The sequence below is a fragment of the Artemia franciscana genome, chromosome 11 (genome assembly GCF_032884065.1).
Source record: "Artemia franciscana chromosome 11, ASM3288406v1, whole genome shotgun sequence".
Classification (NCBI taxonomy): Eukaryota; Metazoa; Arthropoda; class Branchiopoda; order Anostraca; family Artemiidae; genus Artemia; species Artemia franciscana.
The window spans coordinates 23,569,999-23,592,154 of record NC_088873.1 but is presented as its reverse complement, the minus strand read 5'-3'; the positions used below and the strand labels follow the sequence as shown (position 1 = coordinate 23,592,154).

Sequence of the window (22,156 nt, the reverse complement as noted above, 5' to 3'; positions counted from 1 at the left end):
AGGGAGTGTGGTCTTGGAAAGAAATACATAATTTCAGGTATTAGGTCAAAAATATCAAGTATTGTGTAGTTTCTATACTTTATATTTGATTTATTGCTTTTTTGTAATACTAATTATAACCTGAAATTAATTTTTATTTTCAGACAAATAGATGAGTATTTTGTTTTCCGAAAGAAAAGAAGAACCGGCAGTTATTTGAATTGATAAGGACCATGTCTCTTGTTTCTTTACGTTCTCCGTCACTTTTGCTTGATGAGACTATGTATTTCATATTGTAAAATAGGCCAAATTAGCAAGGGTTCTTAAAGGACGTCAATTTTTTCTCTATGTGCCCTTGTATTTTAGCTAGAGTTTTTAAAAGTGGACTATTTCTAATTTCCAGATCCGAATTACATGAATTTGAAGCAAAGAAAAGAAGGATTATTACCACTTTTAGTCTGATTATAATGTGAATGAAATTCAGTTCATGTACTCGGGCCTGTTTTTTGCCGTTTCGGTAGAGTTTAATTTGAATTTGAAAATTGTTTGGTTGTACAATAGCTCTTAATTTGTAATTTATATATCAAATTAATCATCTTTAAAAACATCATATTATTTTCGTATAAGTTACTTATTTTTTTATTATCATTCATATTTTTGCTACTTTTATTATTTTGCATTCGATAATATCATTTTTTTTTAAAATTATTATTATTTGTTATTAAAACAAAACTGATTGTTTAATTACTAACTATTAAACATAAATAATAACTTCATGTGTGAAGCTAAACGATAACATCTATATTTGTTTTTCCACTGGTATGACTGACTCAAAGACAAACTCTCTGAAGTTCTTTAAGTAAACTTCTATGAAAGAAAAAGAAACGCCTCTGTATTACTATCTTCTAACCTATTGGGCAATTACTCCCGATGGTATGGCTCTAATAGACTTGGCACCATGAACACAAATGAAATAATCAATGTATTCAGATTGAATTCGTCCATATTCAAACTCAAAATGTATTGCATACCTCGACTTTCCTAGAGCACATTCATATCACTATTGATTGTAGCCCATCGAATGTAAAGACAGGTTAGTGAGCACTAACAACAGTCATTCAAACTATACAAGTTACACACTATTTATATTGGTGACTCCGAAGTTCTACAAGAAATTGAGGGGCTTAGCCGTTGGATATGAATATAAAACGGATATTGACTCTACCAACATACTTAGAGTGGTGACAACTAGTGATTTACACTTTTGGGAAAATAAATCATGAAAATTTTAATATACCCCAATGGTTGCCTCCCTATGTAAGGATTGATATCTTTATATATCAATCTATACATCCTTCAAATAGCGAATAATATTGAATTTTTTGACCTTCCTGACCAACCATATGCATTCTACACGCCTCACATCAAAAATTTCCTTGAGTGAAGTGGAAAATCAGAAGCGAGTACAAGATTCATTGATCAAAAGCTGTAGTTTTATGCACTACTATATTTTATTTTTCGATGTCGTTGCTATACTTACAGTCAATTTCTCAGCATTTATGTAGACAATCCTCGACTGAACCACTTCATAGTCGAAAATACCCTTTCTTACCTGTATAATCTTGATTTCATGGCCCTAAGAATGAAGTGTTTTAATAATGTTTGTAAATTCGTTTATTAATAAAAAATGCATATGTAATAATGTAGGTGGTTATCGACGACGAGTTGTGATGGCAGAAACTTGGGGTTCAACTTTTACTGATCTTGGCGTGCAAATTCAAGGTCACATTTTCTACAATACAATGCAACCTCATTTTTATTATATCTCTTTGTAAAAAATGATACTATTTTGGTTCATTTTGTAAAATTCACATGTTTCAAATTGCCTGTTTAAAGCGATATCACATATGGTATTCTCATATGAAGAATCACTTTCTGTAACAGCCAAATAAAAATCCGTAAGCTTATAATCATAGTAGCCATTGTCTTCACAACCATGACGCATGTAGAATAACAAGGAACCATACTTTCTTGTTTTTCCAACATTTGAAGCGTAGAGCAGGTTCTTCCTCCCAAAATAATTTAAAACCACGGCTAATATACGAGTATAGTAGAAATATACTGAAATGACGTTTGGGTTTCTTCCAATCATACTGGGGTAAGTATTTTCCCATTTATCATAGTATTAAGGGCAGCATATGAAACCTCCAGTGTGAGAATCACAAACCTCTTCAAGACAGGAGTCTTTAATTTATATGTCTATTATTTAATTTATGGGTCTCTAATTATATTTTACTAGCTGTTGAAGTGGTGCTCCGCGCCACACCAACACCTAGTTGGAGCGGGCGCTTCGCCCCCCCCCCCTGCGCGCGTAAGTCGTTACGAGCCATATTAGTTACGCGCCATTGTAGTTGTGTCCCTGTGTCCCACCTGTGAATATATATATATATATATATATACTAGCTGTTGGGGTGGCGCTTCGCGCCACCCCACACCTAGTTGGTGGGGCGCTTCGCGCCCCCCAAGCCCCCCCGCGCGCGTAAGTCGTTACGCGCCATATTAGTTACGCGCCATTGTAGTTGTGTCCCTGTGTCCCACCTGTGAATATAGATAGATTTATATATGTGTTTCAAACTACGTAAAAATTGCGAATATACAACATTCTTGGCTTTCCCATTGTCTGTGCATATACAAAGCCATATGTACTAATAATGACGTCATATGCAAACGCTCTTTTTACAAACAAACAAACATGCATACACACAACTCGTTTTTATATAGATAGATAGATAGATAGATACAATACAAATTAACTGCGTAAAACTTGCGAATATACAACATTCTTCGCTGTCCAATTGTCGCTGCATATAAATAGATTGTCAGGTTTACCGACCCTCGAACATGCAACGTACAATTGTGCATGGGAAAAACAATCAGTATTAAGATCAGATCTATACCACATTTTTCTAATGATTGACCTTGAGCTTTGTTAATGGTGATTGCAAATGCTAATCGAATTGGGAATTGCAATCTTTTAAATTGAAAAGGCAGATCCGTTGGAATCATGGGAATGCGAGGAATAAGAACAGCCTCACCCTCAAAAGGCCCTGTCAAGATTGTGGCCTCTATTAGGTTTTCTATTGTTTTTTTACGGCAAGTCGCGTGCCATTGCAAAGCTTTGGTGGGTTGATATTTCTTAAAAGTATTATCTGTACGCCTATTTTTAGTTGTAGCACGTGTGGTGGAAACCTTGAAAGATCTATGGAATTTAAAAATTCAGATGGATAATTAACCGCTTCATTTGGTTCCAAAACTGTGTCGACTGACTTGTAAAGGACTGCCTGGTCTCGAATCTTTGTCAAAACAATATTGTTGATTTCGTGGACGTCTAAATTTTTGGATGCGAGAATCGCTCCTTCACTTAGCCATTTATTATTTTTATAATTTTTTAGAATATTCGGAAATACTTTTTCAATCAATTCATTTTTGGACGTCACTAAATTACAGAAATCAGGTAGTTGTATACGTCCTGAAATTGAGTCTTCTGGGAGCTTTCCGTTTCCAATTGCCAGCAATTGATCTGAAAATGTTTGACCAGAGTCATCGTTTTGCAGTCGGACACGCATATTTGTAGTTAATTTTAATATTTTTACATGAGCCCATAAATTAGAATTTTTCAGGCAAGCATTTATTTCGTCTGCAGGAGTTGATCTAGGTATTATAGGTAATGTTTGCCTAAAATCTCCCGCAAGCAATATTAATGTGCTGCCAAAGGGTTTCGAATTCCCTCTTAAATCTTTCAAGCATTGATACAGAGCCTCGAGCGATTTTTGTGTGCCATTGTGCACTCATCCCAAATAATAAGTTTGCATTGCTGCAATACTTTACCCATCCCAGATGATTTGGAAATATTGCACGTGGGAGTTTCTGTAGAATGCAAATTCAGAGGCAATTTCAAAGCGGAATGAGCAGTTCTTCCACCAGGCAGCAATGTTGCGGCTATTCCGGACGACGCAATTGCCAACGTTATATCATTTTTTGATCGAATTGATGCCAGAATCAGTTTTATCGCAAACGTTTTACCAGTACCTCCTGGCGCATCCAAAAAGAAAATTTCTCCAACGTTGTTATCGACACAATGCATTATCGTATCATAAATGTCTTTTTGTTCCGACGTTAACTTGGAAATGTTATTTTGTACATACGACAATAGATCTCTCGTACTGTAACTTTGTTCACGATCAAATTCTACACATTTCGAAACTGCAGCGATACGGTTAGGTGAAGGCATTCCCAAATCCTGAAGAGGTTTGTTTGCCATACGTACGCACAAATCTTCTATAATATCAATTTAATATTAAAGTGATAGCCGTCGGCTCCATCCCAAAAAATGATAGGATATTGTAGGGCATCGTAGCATCGATGAGTTTCAGCAATTCTTAACAACTGAGCGTTTCGCTTATGAAGAATAATATCTCGAGGTAAAACTGATCACCGACCATAACGATTGCCACTTCGTCGATAGTTGGAGCATTGTATCTACGCACATGTTGGCCAGGAGGCGTTTTGTCAGCGGAAATAACAATTTTATGCGTATCAGTAGGCATCAAATCGATGGCTGTTTTGAACAGACGCACAAAATTATTATTTTCGTGGAAAAGATGTTGCAATTGGGAAACGATTGTCCTTTCAACGTTGGGAGAAATTTCGCAACATGCATTCAATTCAGAATTTCTATCACTGATGAAGTACAATTGTAAAAATTTATGATTCTCGCCTGAGAATGGTAGAAGGGACCCTGCTCTATGATAAATTTGCCCTTTTACTTTGAAAGTAGACATAAATTGATCTGGATTTTCGATTTGGGCTCCAAACGACGTCATTTGGAAACATGAGTTGTATTTTCTGATTTTTGACAAAAAACGCTTAGATTCTGACATAGTTCCAGTAAGGAAAGTCTTCAATGGCTCTGGTGGTGCAGCCGATAGAGGAAGTTTAACTTTTCCTGAGGCGCAACACATTCCCATTGTTTCACCATTGAGTTTCAAGGCCTTGCAATAGGGACAAATTTTAGACATTGTCCCGATTTGAACACATCTACTCAATCTATAATCATCGACTGGGCTGTACCTGAATGCCAGGCGATAACTTTCAGGTTTCTCTGATTCCTCGGCACGCTTTCTTTTCTTACTTTCTCTATCAGCAGCAAGCCTGATTTCTTGCTGTTCTTTTGATTTCTCGGCACGCTTTCTGTTCTTTCTTTCTCTATCAGCCTCAAGCCTGTTTCCTTGCCGTTCTTTTGATTCCTCGGCACGCTTTCTTTTCTGACTTTTTCTATCAGCAGCAAGTTTTTTGGCATAGACTCTTTGAGCATCTTCATCGGCTTTTGCCATTGTAAGTTCATCAGTCATTTTAAACTTAAACATTAATAGATTTCTACGTGAACATATATGTCTTAAATATCTTTAATGACGTCACCGTCATAGCAAAAATGATAATATCTATTTAATATTAAAGTGATAGCCGTCGGCTCCATTCCAAAAAAATGATAGGATATTGTAGGGCATCGTAGCATCGATGAGTTTCAGCAATTCTTAACAACTGAGCGTTTTGCTTATGAAGAATAATATCTCGAGGTAAAAACTGATCACCGACCATAACGATTGCCACTTCGTCGATAGCTGGAGCATTGTATCTACGCACATGTTGGCCAGGAGGCGTTTTGTCAGAGGAAATAACAATTTTATGCGTATCAGTAGGCATCAAATCGATGGCTTTTTTGAACAGACGCACAAAATTATTATTTTCGTGGAAAAGATGTTGCAATTGGGAAACGATTGTCCTTTCAACGTTGGGAGAAATTTCGCAACGTGCATTCAATTCAGAATTTCTATCACTGATGAAGTACAATTGTAAAAATTTATGATTCTCGCCTGAGAATGGTAGAAGGGACCCTGCTCTATGATAAATTTGCCCTTTTACTTTGAAAGTAGACATAAATTGATCTGGATTTTCGATTTGGGCTCCAAACGACGTCATTTGGAAACATGAGTTGTATTTTCTGATTTTTGACAAAAAACGCTTAGATTCTGACATAGTTCCAGTAAGGAAAGTCTTCAATGGCTCTGGTGGTGCAGCCAATAGAGGAAGTTTAACTTTTCCTGAGGCGCAACACATTCCCATTGTTTCACCATTGAATTTCAAGGCCTTGCAATAGGGACAAATTTTAGACATTGTCCCGATTTGAACACATCTACTCAAGCTATAATCATCGACAGGGCTGTACCTGAATGCCAGGCGATAACTTTCAGGTTGCTCTGATTCCTCGGCACGCTTTCTTTTCTTACTTTCTCTATCAGCAGCAAGCCTGATTTCTTGCTGTTCTTGTGATTTCTCGGCACTCTCTCTTTTCTTACTTTCTCTATCAGCAGCAAGCCTGATTTCTTGCTGTTCTTGTGATTCCTCGGCACGCCTTCTTTTTTCACTTTCTCTTTTAGCACCTCTCGTTTGGTATTCAATTCGCCAAAATTAATCCTTGATTTTACCAAAGAGAGGATTCAACTTTGCACAGATAAGGTTGTTGAATATGGTCCTCCATTTTTGTGAAAATGTATAGCCACAGATACAGGGTCCATCGCTGTTAATTCAGCTGGTGTCATTTTATCGACACCAACCACATGACTGTTGATGTCACGTAAATGTTTTATGAATTCTGGAGAATACCATTCTGCACAAGAGGCTGTAATAAATAACATTGGTGGCCCTTCTTGCTCTGTCATAGACTTGACTTTTCCCACCAAAGCATGAAAATATTGTCGAGATCCTCTCACTTTTGACTGGACTGAAAAAATTGACGTTTCCATTTCACCGTCTCTGTGTCGAACTCGATCCAGAAAATCTTTTGCACTTTGATTAGGCCTGACAGTCCTAATCATATGTGCAACACTGTTACAAAATTAAGACAACTCTTGATGTTGAAAGTTGTGAAATAGATAGTTTTTATCTAAACGGAACTGCGGGTGTCTACTAAGAAAACGCCCTTTGATGTAGTCTGCATTTCGCATTGAAAACTGACGGGCCATGTCCCCTATATGGTTTTTGCCATCAGGGAAGAGATTTGGAAATGCTTTGATGTCCAATTCCTCTTGAAAAAGATCCTCCCCTAAACCATCTTTTAAATTGAAATTGGTCATTTTCAATGTTTTTATTGTTCTTGAAGTCATCTATAAAGTCTTTCGGTACTGACGAGTCTAGTGGTTGTATAGAGAAATGCTCTACTAAGTGTGATTTGGCTTCATTTGTAAGTTTTTCTAATATTGCTCCCTCTGGTATTTCATAAGTTTGCTCTTGTCCCTTTTCTTTTTCTAATAAACGACTTTCAGGAATCTCTTGCAACTCATCTAGTGTGTACGCTTTGATGTTCCTGTACACCATATTGTTTTCTTTCAACCAAATTAGCGCTTTGTGTATTTTCCTTAAATCAATAAGTGCTGTCCAAACATTCTTATTATAGGTTAGTTGACCGTTGACAAGCATCACAAAGCTGTCAATGTTGAGCAACTTGTCTGGTTGTATATCCGCATTTGCTTGAGCATATACGGGTAGATATACAATATTCCTTTAAGAGCCTCTGTCAATTCGTTTGCAGGTCTTTTTGATCCCATGACTTGTCCAAGTCTAGCAACAGTAAGACATGGCAGGACAAATCTTATCATTGCCAGTTCAAATTTAGTCAAATTCTTGATGCAATCTGGAGTTGCTTGGACGTTAAGGTTATTTCCAACAGAACGTACATTTTCTTTATTTGAGAGCAATTTTCCTGCACAATATTCACACAGCTTGAATGTTTCCAATAAGTACTCCATCCAGTCAATTGACATTTGGAGATCATCGCTCTTTTCTTTAGGTACATGCTTATAAGTCTCTTCTTAAAGAATTTGGGTCATATAATCAAAGCCCTTTCGCTTCAAAAAAGAGCCGAGAACTTTTACCTCATTTGGCAGTTTTAACTGCTCGCAACAATCACAAGGAACTGATGGGTATTCGTCTCTTATTTCAGCTACTTTCATAAGATTTTTCCCAAAGATATTCATAATTTCCGATTCTTCTGTAGATACCCGAGGACGCATAGGCTCCAGAAACATTGTAAAGTTTTTCATCCTCAGTTTTGAAATTGCAGCTTCTACTATGGATCTTAATTGTGCAATACTACCTTTGCTCCTAATTGTTTTCACATCTCTAATGAGTCTGCATTTTTCTATTGCCTTGTACAAGCTTCTTACAAAGTTTGCTAGAACAGGAAAACGTGGCGCCAATGCTCGTAGAGCACGAAGGAAGCTGTAACATCCATTGCATGGGTGACAATAAATTGAATGTCCCATTTTGTCAGGTGAATTGACTGGTTTGTGCAATAATTGAATTTATCCAAATACCATTAAACAAGGGCATCCGTTAATAAATCTTCTTTGTTCATTTCGGAAATTGTGCAAAAGAGGATATGACACATTTCAATGTCAATCGGCTCATATTTGCAGAGATCTCGGTGACATTTCCATTTAAATGGGTGATTTCTGTCTGCCAACCGACTTGTAACAACAGAACTTTTTTCGGTGGTCCAACTCTCATCAGTATTTCTATTCAAATCCTTTACAATATATCTTTGGCAAATATCAAAGAGAATTTTACTTTGTATGTTAGTATTCCATTCTTCATCATCAAACTTGGTAGAAGACTGCGGCTCTGGTCCTTCAACTAACCTTTTGAGAAAAGGAGATACAAAATTAGGAAAGCTGTGCCCAGTTTCATTATCTTGCTCGTTTTGTGTTGTCGTCACACAAAAGCATCTATTACCAACTTCCACAGCTTGATTATTACCATAATCAAAAAATACTGCTCTTCCTTCCTCGTCAATTGGAATTGCAGTGTAAAGGTCACCAGTGTGACCACATCTCAAACAATGGTTGACTTCAAAGATTTTATACACTGATTCGAGATGATAAGCTTCATTATACACAAAATGTTCCATGACATTTCCCATTTCACGGGTAAATTCTTCAGCATCAGGGACATAATCTGATTTTGGTAGATGCTCCATAAATTTTGAGCACTGCTTGTGAATGCTTGCATGTAGCTTTGCTAGTGAATTTGATGATATGTTAATGACTGCGTTAGCCTTTTCTAGCAGTAGCTTAAGCAGTAGCTTAGATTGAATACTTTCTCTTATTTTTTTTGTACATATCAAAGATGGTATTCAAATTTTCTAAATCTGAGTTCATTTTTGCTACAGTCCTGGACCTATATGCCCACCTTTGTCTATAATTTCTCGCAAAGAATCTGGATTGCCTGTTATTAGCCAGAACCGAATTGTGGTTTGACTGGCTTATGAAGCAGGACATATCCAAAGACTTGGCACTGGTTTGTGCTTGGCTCTGACTTTTCGTTATCTTTTTTGAAGGATAAATTTTTCTTTTTTTTGTGTACATCTCATTGCGAGATCAGGCAGAGTGGAGTGATATGAGGATGTTTCATCATGTTTTTTGTCAACCTGTGGCTTCTGTAAAAATTCTTATAGAATTTGATGACTTTGTTTGATATTTTTCTTCTCTGTTCCTTGAGCGAAAAATGAATTCCTCTGTATCTTTTCAACATATTGTAAGCAGTAACCTTATCAATGTGATTTCTTTGATACATTTGATCATTCCTGTATTTGGTTCTTTGTTTCCAAGAGACTGATTTGATGTAATTTCGACGAAACTCTTCATTTTCTCTATATTTTATGTTTCACCTGATTGATACAGACTTGACGTAATTCTGACTATACTCTTCATTATCTCTATATTTGGTATTTCTCTTGATTGATACAGACTTGATGGTCTTCAGGCGATAAGTCTTGTCATTTTTATATTTAGCCTTTCTACGTGCTGATGCTGACTTGACGTAATTATGACGATACTCTTCATTCTCTCTATATTTGGTATTTCTCTTGATTGATACAGACTTGATGGTCTTCAGGCGATAAGTCTCGTCATTTTTATATTTAGCCTTTCTACGTGCTGATGCTGACTTAACGTAATTCTGACGATACTCTTCATTCTCTCCCTCCCAAATAAAACACAGATGTTTTGTGGGGTAGGCTACACTGATGTTTTGTAAACACTGATTTTTAAACAAATTAAAACAAGTTAAGAACAAAGACAAGTCTCAAAAAGTACCAGTTCACAAATGTTAATCAACAGGAAAAGCTTCTAAAAGCCTAGAAACCAATTAACAGAAAAATAATATAGGCGCACAATAGCCTAATCAATTTTTTTGCAAGTAATGTTACTGCTGCCACCATAAAAAGAAATGAAATGCTCCGTGATCGCCATCTAAATTAAGAATAAAATATGACTGTTTATTCATATTTTTTTTGTATTATTTTATGTTAAAATTCCATATCATAACTGTTTGTTTTTTTTGTTTTGATAATTTTACTACAATCAAAGAACGTGCTGGAACCGATGATCTTTCAATGCGATGTTGAGTGGTCTACCTTTAGCTATAAATTCTGCCACCATTTCAATAACGAATAGTGCGTGTAAACAATAGGGACAAGTTCCACAGCTTTATCCTTTTCTGGTATTTGAAGGGTGTTTCCCCCTCTCCTAACAATTCACTCTTCTAAAACCTCTAAAACACCAGTAAACACTTCTAAACATCTCCCTCTTCACGATGAATTGCTATTTACTAGTTATCAAAAACTTTTTAATGTTCTAACTAAGTGACCCTTTTGTTTTGGAAGTCGTTATTAATGAAACAGGATACAATTCAAACATTAGTGAAAAGATTGTGATGCTGATGAAGGTATAATTTCTGCATTTACGTAATGATCTATGTTTTTTTTTTAATTTATATTACCCTTTTTGCTTTCATCTTTACATATTGGAAAAAAAATCATGTAATTTCTGATGTTTGTTTTTAATTTTGGAAAATCCGGCTCGCAGCACAACGAAAAAATTCTCCCTCCCACTGACCATTCTTTCCCTCGCGGACCTAGTATAGGTCATTTATAACCGAAACCGAAATTTCTTTCGGATTTTTCTTTTGGTTGTTATTACGTATATGAGTGGGTTGCCCCTTCCTCGGTACCTCCCAATTTACGCTAAAGGGTTGTGAATTTTAAAAAGCTTATTATCCTAATTAAAACGTTCTTTGCGTGTCAAAAGTCATTCTTAAATAATTGGAACAAAAATTCAAACATTAGCTTAAAAATGATATACTGAGAAGGGGGCAACCCCTCTTGTTCATTATTTCTGATCATTATTCCGTATATGAAAGGGGCTGTCCCCCCTTCAAAGTCCCGCTCTTGAAGCTAAGGTTTGACTCTTTGTCAAAAGCCTACTTGTTAAAACAATAAAAACTTTAGCGTAAAAAGCGAGGTGTTTACGTGTGGACAACCCCTTTCATATACCGAATAATTTATGTTCGTTTTAAGTTTTAACGTGGCTCATTACTTGTAGTTAATTGTTTTTAATTGTTTTAAGAAGTAGAATTGTGGCAAAGAGTCAAACTCTAGCGTAAAGAGCGAGGGATTGCGGAGGGGACAACCCATTTCATATACGGAGTAATTTCTGTTCATTTTAAGTTTTAATGTCGCTCCTTACTTTCAGTTAAAAAAATTTTTTATTTATTTAATTTCTGAACGTTTTTGAATTAATGCATGTTTGATTTTGGCTCTCCGTGCATAAATTATTAAAATGAAATTTGCATATTAATTCTGTTTTTGGCTAAATGGCTTTCTCTTAGTTTTGATCAGACGATTTTGAGAAATAAGGGGTGGGGAAGGAGGCCTAGTTGACCTCCAATTTTTGGCTACTTAAAAAGGCAACTAGAACTTTTAATTTTTAACGAACGTTTTTATAAGTAAAAAAATATACGTAACTTAAGAATTAACTTACATAACAAACTTTTATATTCTTATATTTTTGATTATATATATAAGGGGGTTTTTCCCCTGGTTAATACCTCGCTCTTCACACTAAATCTTAAATTTTGTCACAATTCTTTAAGAATGAACCCTGAATCAGAAAGGCCTTAGAATAAATAGTTGAAATTACTTAAAATAATTTAGCATAAAGAGTGAAGTATTTATCTCCTCCTAAATACCTTGCTCTTTATTCTAAAGTATTTTTAAAACCCCTCATATGCGTAATAATCTCTGTTTGTTTTAAGTTTTAATGCTTCTCCTTTCTTTCAATTGAAAAAACTTTTTCATGTATATATTTTCATTGTTTTTTTTTAATAGTAATGCTAAAAAATCCTGCGCCCTTTTCATTGGATTTCTCTTCCCCCATGAAATATTCCTCCAAGGTCAGATCCTCCCATATAGCCCCCTCCCCTGAACCCCACACCCAAACCAAAAAAAAAACAACCTGAAAACGTCGGTACACTTCCCAATAACCATTACTGTATGTAAATACAGTAATGTATTTACAAAAAATTTCTTTTTTGTTCATCTGGTGATTTAAATGGACTCCAAGTAAAACCTGCTATTGTCAATATTTTAAGTCGTGAGAGACGCCTTTGCGAGCTTGAAAATAGTCCTTTTGATCTAATTAGTATTGTGAATAATTCTGTGGGTCAGGTTAATCAAAACCTGACTAATATAAACCCTGTTTGTAATAATATGAAAAAAACTTCGTTTTCTTAAAGAGTTAAAGAGGCTGCGTCCCAAAGTCGAACCTTAAAACGTACAGGAAAACCCCCGCTTTTAATGACTCTTTTGTACAGGTTTTTTGTTGTGGGGGGCTACCGCCCCCCTAGCCCCCCGCCCCTCTCCTAATTCCTGTACGTTTTAAGGTTCGACTTTGGGCCGCGGCCTCTTTAACTCTTTAAGAAAACGAAGTTTTTTTCATATTTTTTCTGTACGTTTTTCTACATCCATGGTGGATTTACTTTTAATAATTCCTGTACTCCTCGTACGGGAATTAGGAGAGGAAGTTGGGTGAAGCTTCAAAAACGGGCCTGTCCGGGATTTGAACCCGGGACCTCCTGCACCCAAAGCAGGAATCATACCCCTAGACCAACAGGCCATACAGTAAACATTAAATTATATTACATTTACTTCGATTTAAAGTTACGAAATGGGTTTTTCTAAACTAGAAAATCGGGGGGTTAAGATTTTCCGACGAAACATTTCAGGAAAACTACTGGGAGAATTCCGCGTCGAATGAGTCTTCGTACACCCAGATCCGATGTCGGCTGTGACCTGTAGGCGTGGCAGAAAAAAAAGGGTTTCTGTCATTTTTCTCAAATAAAAATTTTACGGATTAAAACAGAATTTTTTGAAGCTTTCAGTCAGTCTCACCATGTCGAGCTGATCATTTTTATGTACTTGAATGTTGAAATTCGTAACTTTTAACAACGAAAAACTTAATATGGGCTCTTATGGGGAAATGGGGTTTTTCTAAGCTAGAAAATCGGGGGGTTAAGATTTTCCGACGAAACTTTCAAGCAAAATTACTCGGAGAATTCCGCGTCGAATGAGTCTTCGTACACCCAGATCCGATGTTGGCTGTGACCTGTAGGCGTGGCGAAAAAAAAAACAAAAGGAGAACATGAACATTAAGTGGCTATGCGTGGTTTCTGGAAAACAGAGAAGGAGTTGTCGGATCGAGCTAAAATTTCGCGGATAATCACCTGGGCCCTAGGGGACCTTAACTTGTGAATTTCAGCCCGATCAGACAACGTTAAAGGGGGTGGGGGTGGGGTTGGGGGGTCGAAACTTTTGGCCAGATTTTCCTCATGAAGGAAAAATCGGAGGGAGATGAAATTTGACAGGTTTTTTAGTTGGAGCTCGGGCTACGAAATGCATCCCTCCCCATCCCTCTGCGACCACTGGAACCGAGGATCGCTTAACATTGTCGTGGTTCGCCTCTTTAAAGAGGCACGAGTGTGCTTCCTTGATAGTAAATATGTTTCGGAATTGGGGGGAGAGGAGGTTACCAAAGGAAATTATTCTCTGACTGCACTTCAGCTTAACATTCAGGGTCTTTCCTCGTCAATAGATAATTTAAGAGAAATAGTTTCGGATGGACAGCCTGATGTTGTTGGTTTGTGCGAGACATTTTTGGATTCTGGCAATGAAATGCTATTTGATATCCATGGCTACAAAATGGAACATATAAACCGCTGCAAGATGGCTAAAGGAGGTCTTGCCATGTATATATCTAGTAATTTACATTATTGCTTACGAGATGACTTATCAAGGAATTTTGAAGGTATTTTTGAGTCACGATTTATAGAAATTATAGTTAATGGTACTGATCTAATCATAGGCAATATTTATCGTTCTCCTAGTGGTGCAGTTTCGTTGTTTCTTCGGAATCTTGAGGAAATACTTGACATAATATTGAAACGTCCGTGTCAGTTAATCATAATGGGTGACTTTAATATAAATTTGATGGATTCAAATTCTTCGGCTTCAGTTGATTTGCTTTCAACCATGCTTGCCGCAGGAACTCTACAAACTACATCCATCCCCACACGAGTAACTAATGTTACAGCTTCTTTGATTGACAATATCTTCTCTACGCTTTGCTTGAAGGAAAACTCAATTTTAGTTACTGATATCTCCTATCATTTTCCCATATATTATCGGTTCAGTTTTAATCGGAGAAGGAATAACCGGGCTCATGTGTTTGATTCCTATTCTATTAGGTTTGGTGAGAATGAGTTATCTCTTTTTGGTTCTAAATTAGCGAAAAATTCGTGGAGCTTATTTGATAATGACAAGGATTTTTCTTGTTTATTTGAGTCGTTATATGGAACCATAAAAGAGGCTATTCTTAGCATTTGCAAAGTACCACCTTCTAATCGCAGGTCTAAAAGGATTATTCCTCTAAACCTATGGATGACATCCGGACTTCTCAAAAGCTGGAGAAGGAAAAATAATCTCTGGATGTATTATAAATATGCCACATTTTCAACGAGTGCTATTCGTCTTTGTCAATTCAAGATTTACCGGAATATATATAATTCCTTGTGTAGGAAAGCCAAATCTCTCTATTATGTAAATAATTTTGCTCCGTGTAATAAGGATATTCGTAAAACTTGGAAGGTAATAAATTCTGTGCTTAAACCTGGTTCTGAATATAGCTTTTTACCTATGAGTGGTCGTTGGTGATGAGACTCTAGAGGGTGAGCTTAATGTCCAAGAAGCATTTACTTCATTTTTCGCTAGTATTGGTAATAATATCGCTTCCACAGCTACTTTATCTCGGTCTAAGTCCGACTTTAGATCTTACCTCGGGCCGTCTTGTGTTAAGTCTATGTTTCTAGAGCCAGTAACAGAAATTGAAATTACTAAAATTGTTAATGGCTTGAAAGACTCATCTTCACCTGGGCCAGATTCTATTCTTACTAAGGTAGTTAAATCTATTCTTCCTTCAATAGTTGTGCCTCTTACAAAACTTGTTAATCTTTCATTTAAATAAGGGTTTTTTCCGGATCCTCTCAAGCATGTTCGGATTATTGTTCTGTATAAAGGTGGACCAAGAAATGATCCAGCAAATTATCGACCAATTTCAATTTTATCAGTATTTAGTAAAATCTTCGAAAAGGCTATGCTTTCTCGTCTGCTTAAATTTCTAAAATCTAAAGAGTTTCTTCATGATTTTCTATTTGGTTTCCAAATGAAGCACTGCACTGAGCATGCCTGTATGACCCTTTTGAATTTTATAAATTCTGAATTGGATTCGGGATTAATTCCGGCTGCTATATTCCTGGATATTCGCAAGGCATTCGATTCCTTAACCCATGAAATTCTTCAATCGAAGATGTCTCATTTTGGCATTAGGGGTAATGTATTTTCTTGGTTTCAATCTTGTTTGAACGATAGGTTAATTTCTGTCAATCCACAATTTAATTGCTGTCAATCACAAGTGAATTTTGGCGTCCCTCAGGGATCAGTTTTAGGGCCAGTGCTATTTTTGATTTATATAAATGATCTTTTTTACGCAGTAAGAAAGCAAAAGCCTATTCATTGCAAAAGCCTAAACATTCTGCATTAGATTCGGGATTCATTCCGGCTGCTATATTCCTGGATAATCGCAAGGCATTCAATTCCTTAACCCATGAAATTCTTCAATCGAAGATGTCTCATTTTGGCATTAGGGGTAATATATTTTCTTGGTTTCAATCTTATTTGAATGATAGGTTAATTTCTGGCGATCCATTTTTCCGTTCACCCTTACAAGTGAATTTTGGCGTCCCTCAGGGATCAGTTTTAGGGCCAGTGCTATTTTTGATTTATGTAAATGATCTTTTTTACGCAATAAAAAAGCAGAAACCTATTAATTGCTGTAGACTCTGTCATCCTAAACCTTCCCTTGCCCATAGTGCCATCTATAGTTCGCCATCTTCTGATGTCCTTGTTTGTTTTGCTGATGATAGCACACTCGGCACTTCGGGGAACTGTGAATCCGAGCTTCGATTAAACTTGGAATACTTGTTTGAGAGAGTAATTTCATGACTTGATGCTAATTTTTTTACCCTAAATTATTCAAAATCCAATTTTTTGATATTTTCGCATGTTTCTCAGATTTATCCCAAGTTATCAGAAATTTATCAGTCAAATGGGATAATTCACAGATCTACAGATCGATATGTTCGTTTTTTGGGCATTCTTGGTGATGAAAACTTGTCTTTCAAGCGTCACATTGATTTGATTAAAATGAAGATATGCAGGAGTCTCGGTATTTTAAGGAAACTCAAACATATTTTCCCTGGATCAATTTTGGAAATCGTTTTTCACTCCTTGATCATATCTTACGTTTCCTACTGTCAATAGTATGGATGTCAACCTTTCCTTCACTGTTAAAACCACTTTCTAAGGTTTATAACAAAGCTAGAAACCTCATTAAGGAAACTAACCGTTCAAGAGTTATCCCATTACTTGATCTCGAGTCACTGTGTATTCTTTCGTGTGCATGTTTTACTTTTTCTCAGCTTCATGGTAACCTCCCCCGTCCCCTAAGTGTTCAGCCATCTTTCACCTCTAATCAGAATAATTATAAGCTTCGCAATACCGAAAATCATATTCAAGTTCCTTTTACTCCTTGTGTAAGGTCAGACTTTAATCCTTTAATTGCGAGTTATATTGTATGGAATAAGTTGCCCGAATCAGCTCGAAGGTACCACTCATTCGGTTTGTTCAAAAAAATTATTAAAAATTCATTGGCTTCTTAGAATTTATTTTATCTATTTTTATATGTATATATGCGTGTATGTATGCATATATATTTCCTTATTATTTCATTGGAGTCTTTTTTATCTACAGATCTACATAATTAATTTAGTCTATTCAATCTATTAGTCTATTTAATTTTGTTTTCTATAGTTTTTTATTTTATTTATATTTTCGTTTCTTCTCCTTTTTGCTCTTCTCTCTGTGAGTAAGTGATTATTATTTGTTTTTTTTCTTCTTCTTCTTCTTCTCTGAGTAAGTGGCTCGTTCGTTTTCCCCTTTTTTACAGGCCAAAGAGCCTTTGGGGAAATAGTAAAATGTAATATTGTATGTGTGTTTCGTGATGAATAAATCTTATCTTATCTTAAACACTGGTCAAAGTTTGTAACTTGCAGCCCCTCCCCCAGTGATTTGGGGGGGGGGGGGGGGTAAGTCATCCCCAAAGACATAGTTAAGAAGGTTTTCGACTATGCGGAACAAAATGGCTATCTCAAAATTTTGATCCGTTGACCTTGGGGAAAAAATGAGCGTGGGAGGGGGCCTAGGTGCCCTCCAATTTTTTTGCCACTTAAAAAGGGCACTAGAACTTTTCATTTCCATTAGAATGAGCCCTCTTGCATCACTCTAGGACTACTTGTTCGATACGATGACCCCTGGGAAAAAACAAAAAACAAACAAACAAACAAACAAACAAATAAACACGCACCCGTGATTTGTCTTCTGGCAAAAAATACGAAATCCCACATTTTTGTAGATTGGAACTTGAAATATTTTCTATAGAGTTCTCTGATACGCTGATTGCGATGGTGTGATTTTCGTTAAGATCCTATGACTTTTAGGGGGTGTTTCCTCCTATTTTCCAAAATCATGCAAATTTTCTCAGGCTCGTAACTTTTGATGACAAAGACTAACTTTGATGAAACTTATATATTTAAAATCAGCATAAAAATTCGATTCTTTTGATATATCTTTTAGCATCGAAATTCGTTTTTTAGAATTTCATTTATTATTGAGCCGGGTCGCTCCTTACTACAGTTCGTTACCACGAACTGTTTGATTGTGTATAGCTATGCTGTTTGACCTATTTAACTGGATGGATGATTAGGATTAAGTCACCATTCAAGTACTGATCTATAGTACTGATATTTATGGTAATTTAAGATAATTAGAACAATCCAAAAAAGTATTACACAGACAAACAAAATGTGGCTCCAAATCATCCATCAGAATTTTAAGTTGGTTAAAAGAAGAGATTAGCCCTTGAGCATTTAGTAGAAAAAGCGAGAGCCCCCCCCCCCTATCCTTAGCAAACCGACATTTCTTTTGCAAAATTACTATTTAAATGAAAAAAAAGTTAATTCGATCAAATGATAATTATTCACAATCGTATAATTTGATAAGCTTCCAACATCAAGCTGGTCTCTTTCTGGAGTAAACATTCGGTTTAATAAAGCGTTGGATTAGCCTGAACCCTTATAATTAAATATGGACAGTGACTTGGAATTCTGAAAACTAGAATATAACCATAAATCATAGTTCCTCCGCATTCAAACAAGCTAACGTTCAAAGAAAATAAGACAACCGACGAATGGAATAAAGCGAAAAAAAAAAACTCTTTTTACAAAGCCAATATCACAAAAAAAGATACAAAAAGAAATTAAGATGAAAAAAGATAAACAGTAAGAGATTATTCAAAAACAACATTTAAAGGAAAATTGAAAGGGAGTTAATTCCACCTGCAAACTACTCTCCTCATCTATTCTTAGCAAACCAAAAATATGTTACAAAATTACTGTTTATATGACAAAAACAGTAAAATCAATGATATTATCATTTTTCACTTCCAACATCAAGCTAATGTCTTTTCTAGAGTAGATATTCGGTTTAATAAAACGGTGGAATAGCCTGAACCCTTATACTTAAATATGGACAGTGACTTGGAAATCTGAAAACTAGAATATAACCATAAATCATAGTTCCTCCGCATTCAAACAAGCTAACGTTCAAAGAAAATAAAACAACCGACGAATAGAATAAAGCGAAAAAAAAAAACTCTTTTTACGAAGCCAATAACACAAAAAAAGATACAAAAAGAAATTAAGATGAAAAAAGATAAACAGTAAGAGATTATTCAAAAACAACATTTAAAGGAAAATTGAAAGGGAGTTAATTCCACCTGCAAACTACTCTCCTCATCTATTCTTAGCAAACCGAAAATATGTTACAAAATTACTGTTTATATGACAAAAACAGTAAAATCAATGATATTATCATTTTTCACAATCGTTTAATTTGATAAGCTTCCAACATCAAGCTGATCTCTTTCTAGAGTAGACATTCGGTTTAATAAAGCGGTGGAATAGCCTGAACCCTTATAATTAAAAATGGATTGTGACTTGGAAATCTGAAAAGTAGAATACACTATAAATCATACTTTCTCTACATTCAAATAAGCAAACGTTCACAGAAAAAACGACAAATTGAAATAAAGCAAAAAAATAAAACTCTTTTACGAAGCCAAACAAAACGCATACATAATCACAAAAAAAGCTACAAAAAAGAAGTAGAGATGAACAAAGGTAAACGGTACGAGATTATTCAAAAGAAACATTTAAACGCCAACTGAAAGGGAAATAATTCGACCTGCAACCCACTTATCTGGAACCTTTGTGAGTACCTGACCATAATCTGACCAAACTTTCTTAACGCCGAACTTGACTCTTGTTTGACTGAAAATACCATAACAGTGCTTTGTTGGAGATTCAGATTCCAAAATTTTACAACCAGCAAATTTTAATTTGCTTGTGAACACTTTATGGGCTAACTTGAAAGTGTAACATTTCCAAAAATTGGGAAAGCTTTATAGTTTTCAAATCAGGTAGTTACGTCTAGCAACTTTTGGTAATTACTTCTGGCAACTTCGGTCACTACTTCTAGGAATCGTTTTCCGGTCTTTTTACAGCATTGGTTGTAAGCTGAAGAGCTGTAAGAGTAGGTGCATGGATATTTTAAGAAGGCAAGTATTGAAGAACGGACTGTTTTGAATTCAAGCAATTTTTCGTATTCTTCAAACCCTTCTAAGGAGAAAAACTTTAAAACTGTAAAAGGTAAAACTTTGACATTTCCCCCTTCTTTTATCATAGTTTTAGTTGGCTGATGGTAGCAACTTTTACACACCATGTAAAAACTAATTGGCATGCAAAATAAATTCATAGTCTTGTCTCACAAAGGCATTATTATAGAGGGACTAAAGCTATATTCCTCCCCATAAACTCAGGCTCAATAATTCATATAAATACACCTCCCTCTCACCCCAAAAATCTACAATTACAGCTAACCTGTATTTTTGCACTGATGTAACCAAATATCTTCCTTACCGTTATTATGGTCATTACTACCCTTCATATGGTTATGCATATCCATCATATGGATATGCACCGTACTACGGTAACAGACGGTATTGGGGTTAGGGAGAAGGAATTATTTAAGTTTCTAAAGTTGTATGTGTAATTTATTTGTAAATTAAATATTGTTAGAACTCATTGGTTTATTTTTTCTCCTTATTCTATTTTTGATTATTTGTATTAGAGCAGTCTTTCTTTCTAAACATCATATTTATAAAACAAAGTAACGTCTTCCAAATCAGTGTGAAAAAAAATAAAAGTTAGATCAAACAAAAATTATTATATATAGTTAGCTGTCGCAACACTATAAAAATATAAAAAAAAGAGGGAAACTCCTGCCCATTCTTACCCTTCCTGAGGAATCAAGGATTTATGGGTAGATATGTCTATCTAGCTGCCAAAAAATAATCTGCTGAAAACGTCACTAGTGTGAACATTGCCTCGTCCAAATTGAAAAGCAAGAAAAGAGCTCAAGGGATCCGTCTTTCGCATAGACTATTAAACACCATTAGAAACAATACAATCTAGTTTTTGGCTCATGGACACGCCAAAACAATGCGTTATGGTACTAGGCAAAAATTTTACACTACTATTCTAAGGACAAGGTACTATTAATCGAACTAACTTCAAGTATGACATTTCCATTAAATCTGCAGAAAGAATTTGCCACTCTTTTGCGATGACTAAAAAGCGGTCAAACGGAAAACGATATTTGGAATAATTGGAAAACCAAAGTGTAGCTTCTTCAAGACACTTAGGAAAGCCAAAACCAATGTTTTCTTCTCATTTTCACCCTCTCATCCACCCAAAACAGCTCTAAGGACAATATAGGCAGATATGTTTCCGACGAAAATTCTTGCAAAAATTTATCAACATGAATTTTTATTTCTAATTTTAATTAGTTTCTAAAATTAAAACGCGTCTTGTCTCACGAGAAAGCATAAATCATGATAAACTTTTAAACAAAATTCCTCGAAAAAGAGTATGCACAGAATGGTATTTTTTTTTCTTTGTGGATATCTCTATTTGAAAACTATTTGCCAGTATGTTAAATTTAGAGCCTTTCTTATTTCTATATTGTGATTTGAAAAATATTTTTGTTAAAAAAAAAAATACTGGAAAGAAACTATGTAATAAACAATCGTACGATGACAAAGGCATTGAACAAAGCAAGTGGAAAAAAATTAATTTCAGATTGTTTATTGCTTATTTGGATTGGATCAGGGGTCAATGATGTGACCCTATAAGCTCGCCCAGAGTCGACTCAGCTTTAATTGGATATCTGGATAAATCTAGGGGGAAAACAGGCGAAGTGTTGGATGATTTACCACCAACCACACGTTTCAGTCCCGGCTGAAGGCATCGAATCAGGAGACCGATATCTGTGCAACGCAGAACATTGATTAGCATACGAAAATAGTAGCTAAAATAGTTTTGTAATCCATTGATATATGTTAATCATACCATTTCTGTACTTTTAGAAGATATTCTTTCCATTTATAGGGTTCAATTATTCAAAAAGGGATACTAAGAAAATTAAGATAAAATA

At 35.6% G+C, this 22,156-nt stretch overlaps 1 protein-coding gene and 1 non-coding gene across 2 annotated transcripts in view; one reads left to right on the top strand and one right to left on the bottom strand.

The window, feature by feature from the left end:
• Positions 1 to 22,156, top strand: part of LOC136032987 (protein lifeguard 1-like) — an 89,463-nt gene that overhangs the window by 25,090 nt on the left and 42,217 nt on the right. The gene's annotated exons all lie outside the window — the stretch shown is intronic.
• Trnap-ugg (transfer RNA proline (anticodon UGG)) lies at positions 12,978 to 13,049 on the bottom strand. Its single transcript has one exon. It is a non-coding gene; the product is annotated as a tRNA-Pro (tRNA).